The sequence below is a fragment of the Malania oleifera genome, chromosome 11, assembly GCF_029873635.1.
Source record: "Malania oleifera isolate guangnan ecotype guangnan chromosome 11, ASM2987363v1, whole genome shotgun sequence".
NCBI lineage: Eukaryota > Viridiplantae > Streptophyta > Magnoliopsida > Santalales > Ximeniaceae > Malania > Malania oleifera.
Genome location: NC_080427.1, coordinates 48,400,302 through 48,406,906, shown reverse-complemented (window position 1 = coordinate 48,406,906; position 6,605 = coordinate 48,400,302).

The following is a 6,605-nucleotide window of genomic DNA, read 5'->3' as shown; positions in this document are numbered from 1 at the left end:
AACTTCGTACACTCGGTGAACGGGGTATTATCCCTCATGAGAAGCTACTCCAGGAGCGTGTCCTTGTGCAATGGGGAATCAGCCCCGTTTCCTCAAGTCATTCTCTCCCCTAATTTTGTGTATGAGTATTTTCAGGTGTTATCTTTACTGTGGGTGTTCTTACTCCATTTTTCTTTTATACTCGCAGATATGGACTTCACCAGGTATGAATCGCTCATGGGAGAAGCTAGAAAGCAAAGGGTGAGTAGGAGTAGGAAGAAGAGAAGAGAGGTCGAAGGAGAATCCTCTCAAAGGGAAGCCCCTGCAGTAGGTGATTCCGGCGCACTTACTGACGAGGTCCATGCTGCTCCTCCTACGCACTCGCAGGCTCAAGTGGAAGCCATTTTTCACGAGCCGACCCGTTCTGCGTCTGCTCTTCGTCGGGCTGTGCACGTTGAGGACTTTGTGCAGGCCCAATATACCCTTCCTGACGCTCTCTCGGCGAAAATCCGCCATACTTCGTACCAGGTGTCTACTTTACTTGCTTTATAATTTTTTTTTTTTTTTTTTACTTATGCGAGCTCTTTCTAACTGTTCCATACCTAGCATTTTTCCCCAACTGGCGACGATGGCTCTGGCCCAGGAGGAGAAAGTCGCGGAGATGTATCGCCAGACACTGGATGCATGGGAAAAATATGTCCTCGCTCAGAACGAGCTACACGAGGCCGAGCTCCGCAAGCAAGCTTTGAAGGCAGAGATCGATCGCCTTCGTAGGGAGGAACTTCCTGCCCGAGAAGCTACTGCTGCTGCTTCTGCTTCCCGAACTGCAGTGAAGAAATACAAGGACTCCAACCAATTTGTTATCGACACCTCTAAAGCTTACCGAGTTGGATTCAGGAGGTGTCGTGATCAAGTAAGGACTAAACATCCCGAGATCCCTCTTGATGGTGTAAGCTCTCATGGCTATGGCGAGGAGAGCCCCGAGTCTGCGGAGGATCTGGAAAAGGATGAAGAAGAGGAGGAGGAGGAAGCTGGAGAAGGGAGCAAAGCAAATTAGTTCCTAGGGACAAAATATGTATTTTGAATTTTTCATCCTTTATTGATGTAGTGCAACTTTTGTAAGTGACACTTTTATTACAGCGCTGCAAGAAGCAGTTTTTTAAGAATAGTATTTCTTTAACATTTCAGAGTTCCATGTGTTCTTGACTTCTTTTCCCCCTACATCTTCCAACTTGTATGTTCCGGGTTTTATTTCTGTTGTGACCTTGTATGGGCCCTCCCAGTTAGGCTTTAACTTGTGCGACCCCTGCTCGGACGGGTTGTTTCGCCTCTTCCTCAGGACTAAGTCTCCTGAATGGAAATTTCTTATTTTGACGCGGTTGTTGTAGTACTTTGCTACCCTCTGCTGGTACGCTGCAACTTTTAAACTTGCCTGATCCTGTCTCTCTTCCAGTAGGTCTATTTATGACCTGAGCTCCTCACTGTTGGTCTGCTCGTTAAAGTATTTCCTTCGCCAAGAGGGTATGCCCACCTCTGCTGGGATGATTGCTTCTGCGCCGAAAACAAGCATGAACGGGGTTTCCCCTGTTGCTGCTCTTTTGGTAGTGTGGTACGCCCATATAAGGGAAGGGAGCTCCTCTGTCCATCTACCTTGCATAGATTCGAGTCGGGTCCTCAGTCCGTGCAGAATCGTCCGATTCATGTTTTCTACTTGTCCATTGCTCTGGGGGTGCGCTACTGACGCGAAGAGAAGCTTAATAGATAGATCCGAACAGAACTTTTTGAAGCGCTCGTTGTCAAACTGCTTCCCGTGGTCTGTAACTATCGCTAAGGGAATGCCATAGCGACAAACTAATGAGGTCCATACGAAGCGTGTAATATTCCGCTCTGTTATGGTGGCTAGGGGTTCGGCCTCTACCCACTTAGTGAAATAATCTATTGCTACCAACAAGAATTTTTTCTGGCCAGTCGTCTGTGGAAGAGGTCCAATGATATCTATCCCCCACTGAGCAGAAGGGAAGGGACTGGTTAGAGGAGAGAGTAGACTTGAGGGGGCGCGTGGTACAATTGCGCACTTTTGACATCTGTCACATTTTTTTACGAGCTCAACCGCGTCCTTCCTCATTATGGGCCAGTAAAATCCCTGTCGCATAGCTTTGTGAGCTAGAGCCCTACTGGCAAGGTGGTTTCCACATACTCCTTCGTGGATTTCTCGTAGTATGTATTCCCCTTCGTCTTTGCTTAAACATCGGAGGTAGGGCAGTGTAAGGGATCGCCTGTAGAGCTCCCGGCCCATCAACGTATATCTTGCCGCTTTCCTCCTCACCTTTTGAGCCTCCTTATTATCTATTGGTAAGGATCCGTCCTGGAGGTACAGGAATAAGGACGCTCTCCAGTCGTCCTTGCTGAATTCGGACGCCAATGAGTTAATTCTGTCCTCCTCGTATGAGGGTTTTCCTATGCGTTCAAGATAGATAGTGTCTTTCCATTTCGAACCGGTTGCCGAGACTAATTTCGCTAATGCGTCCGCCTTTTTATTTTTTGCTCTCGGTACGTGTTCTATGTCGAACTGGACGAATGCCTCTATGTATTCTCTTGCCTTGGAGAGATATTTCTTCATTCTTGGATCTCTAGCTTCAAATTCTTCTTTGAGTTGCTCTACCACCAGCTGGGAATCACTCAGTACTTTGATCTGTGCCACCCCTAATGCTTTTGCCAGTCGCAGGCCGGCTAACAGGGTTTCGTACTCCGCTTCGTTGTTGGTTGCTGTGAACTCCAGTTTTAGGGCGAAGAGAGTTTCATTGCCCTCCAAGTCAGAGAGGATGAACCCGGCTCCCCCTCCAGCAGCATTAGAGGACCCATCAACGTGCAGTGTCCACTCCTCCGACTTGGTGGATGACTCGGGGAGCCTTTCTGCGGTAAAATCCGAGAGTACCTGAGCCTTGACCGCGGGCCTCGATTGATGCTGTTTGTCGAATTCACTTAATTCTACCGACCACCTCGTCATTCTCCCCGAACTCTCCGGTCGCTGTAGAATTTGTCTCATGGGCAGGTTTGTTAACACGACAATCCTATGGGCTTGAAAATAGGGTCTTAATTTGCGCGCTGCACAGATGATGGAGAAGGCGGCTTTTTCCACCGTACAATAGTTCTTCTCGGCGCCACTTAACACCTTACTTGTATAATATATAGGCTGGTGCTTTCTACCTTCTTCCCGGACTAGGACCGAGCTGACGGCATTCTCTGTGGAAGCTATATATAAGTAGAGGTCTTCCCCATTCTTTGCTTTTGTCAAGAGAGGAGGGGATCCGAGATATTGCTTAAGCTGCTCGAAGGCTACCTCCTGATCTTCCCCCCATTCGAATCCTCCCTTCTTCCGCAGTGCTCTAAAGAAAGGTAAGCCTTTATCCCCTGAGCAGGAGATAAATCTACTGAGGGAGGCTATCCTTCCGGTCAGAACTTGTATCTCCTTTTTAGTCCTTGGAGCTTCCATCTCCAGCAGCGCTCGTATTTTATCCGGATTTGCTTCTATACCTCTGTGAGTCACCATAAAGCCCAGGAATTTACCTGTAGAAACGCCGAACACGCACTTCGAGGGATTCAACCTCATGTGGTACCGACGGAGGAGCTCGAACATTTCCCTCAGGTCCTTACAATGTTGCCCTGCTTCCATGCTCTTCACCAACATATCGTCCACGTAAGCTTCCATTGTCTTTCCGAGCTGTTCTTTAAAAATCTTGTTCACTAGCCTCTGATATGTGGCCCCTGCATTTTTTAAGCCGAAGGGCATCACACGGTAACAATATAAACCCCTTTCGGTGACGAAAGAAGTTTTTTCCTCATCCGCAGGACTCATAGGGATTTGGTTGTACCCTGAGTAAGCGTCCATGAAGCTGAGGAGCTCGTGTCCCGAGGTCGAATCCACTAGCTGATCAATTCGAGGGAGAGGAAAGCTTTCCTTTGGGCACGCTTTATTTAAGTCCGTGAAGTCTATGAAGGTGCGCCATTTTCCATTGGGTTTTCTGACCAGGACCACATTGCTCAGCCACTCGGGGTAGTCCACTTCTCGGATGAAGTTGGCCTGCAACAGTTTCGTCACCTCTTCGTCAATTATTTTGATCCGTTAAATCGCAAAGCTCCTTTTTTTCTGTTTTACAGGTCGGTGGTTAGGGTTGACCTGCAACCTGTGCTCTATCACAGCAGGGTCGATGCCGGGCATGTCTGCAACTGACCATGCGAACAAATAAGAGAATTCGTCCAAGAGTTCAGTCAACTCCACTTTCAAAGTATCGGGCAAGTGATTCCCAATTTGTACACTTCTCTCCTAGTGGCCTTGTAGTGGTACGTGTTTGATATCTTCGTGTAATGTACTGATCTGGGGATACTCTCCTCTGACCTCCAGGTCTTCCACTGTTAGAGCTTCTTTGGCCTCCATCTTCCCTTTCAAGGCCATTACATAGCAACTCCAGGCAGCGGCCTGATCTCCTTTGGCATATCCTATTCCTTGTGGTGTAGGGAACTTAACTTTGAGGTGGTATGTTGATGTTACCGCTCGAACTGCGTTAAGGAATGGACGACCCAAGATGACATTGTACACCGAAGGTCGGTTAACCACCAGGAACTCTGTCAACGTTGTTACCTGCTGCGGGGTCGTCCCTATTGTCACTGGTAACGTGATGGTTCCTAAAGGGTGAACAGTGTCTCCCCCAAATCCTACCAAAGGGGTCGAGACCGGCTTCAATCGTTCCTTGCCGATCTTCATCCCTACCAAGACCGACCAGAACATGATGTTGGTCGAGCTCCCATTGTCTACCAGTATACGCCTAACCATGTAATTGGCTACAAGTAGGGAGAGCACTCGTGCGTCATCGTGTGGCTGCTGCACTCCCTCTTCATCTCCGCTGTCAAAGGTTATGGCGTCACCTTTCTTGTTTCGTTTGCTACTGGTTTCCCCCTTTTCTATCGTCAGCACCTGTTTAGCATATCTTTTACGTGCACTTCCACTATCTCCTCCACTGGCGGATCCTCCAAAGATCACCGCAGTTTCCCCAATAGCTTGCTCTTCCTTCTCTTTTGCGCCGTGCCTCCTCTGTTCGGTTGATTCCCTTTGTGAATTTTCTTTCTTGACAAATCTGGACAGATGTCCCCTTCTTATTAGGACTTCGATTTCTTTCTTTAGCTGAATGCATTCTTCTGTGTCGTGGCCGTGATCCCTATGGAATGCGCAGAACTTGGACATGTTCCGCTTGTGTAGAGGCGTTCGCATAGGTTCGGGCCATGAGACATAGTCCTTCTTTTTGATCTGCATCAACAACTCTGAGCGCGGTACATTTAGAGGTGTGTAGGTGGAGAACTTGTTGTGCTGTCCTCTACTCTTTTGACCTGTTTGTAGCGCACTAGTTTCTTACCTTTTTGTAGGTCTATACGCGTCTCCAGATTCTCTGCCGTTGTTTCTCCTTTTCCGTTCTAGACGATTTCCTCTCGTGTCCATCATCTCCTCCAGGTTTATGTATTTCTCTATTCGAATCATGAACTCCCCCATGTCCAATGGAGGTTTTTTCCCAAGGGAGTATAAGAAACTTCCGGGTTGGAGAGCCGTTGTCAGGGCGGCCAAAGCTACCCCCATATCCAAGTTGCGGATTTCTAGGGTCGCTGTGTTGAAACGGTGCATGAAGTTCTTTAAAGTCTCCCGGTCCCCTTGCACCATACTCATTAGATGGCCTGTTGTTTTGGCAACTCTCCGGCTACTGAGGAAGTGGCCAATGAACATTTGCTCCATCCCTTGGAAGGAACCAACAGATCCTGGTCTAAGAGTTCGATACCAGTCTCTGGCAGTACCCTTAAGGGTGGTAGCAAACGCTCGGCACATAATGGCGTCCGGAGCCCCTTGCGGCTGCATTAACATTTTGAAATTTTCCAGGTGATCAATGGGATCAGACAAACCTTCGTATCTCTCAAAGGTGGGCATCTTGAATCTGCTGGGCAATGGAGCTTCCATGATCTCTTTGCTGAACGGAGATTCCGCGCACTTTAGGGATGTTTCCCCATGGTAGGGCCTGGTTCTGCCCTCTTTCATCATCTTCTCTATGTAATCTATCTTCTTTATTCTTTCCTCGAGCTCGGTGGATCTTTGTTGGTTGACGTCCACGCTATTTGCATCTTCTACCTTCTTGCTGGGTTGAGTTTTCTCTTCTTTCTCCCTTAGTTCGTCAGCTTGTTTGTCTGCGCTGGGTTTCTTTTGTGGTTGGGGAAGGACGTGCCCCTCCTGACTCTTCTGTTGTAAGAGTTGGTTGAGCATGTCCTTCATTTCCTTCTGGAAGGCAAGGAACTCCTCCCTACTGACACCAAATGAATCGAAGGTCCATTGGATGGATTGGGATGGTTCTTTGTTATCAGGGAAGGAGGTGGAATTGCGTGAGGTTGGCATTGCTTGAATGTTTGAAAGTCAAGAGCAAGATAATATCGCCTCCTAAAAGTAGCTTCCCACAGACGGCGCCAACTGTTGCGGGGTAAAAAAAAAAATGGTTGGAATGCTCCTTGACTCTTGTTGACCTGAAATAGGAAGAAAAGAGAGGCTTGGAGGACCCGGGGTGTACTCCGGGGGATCTCTCTGATGCCTAAGTAAG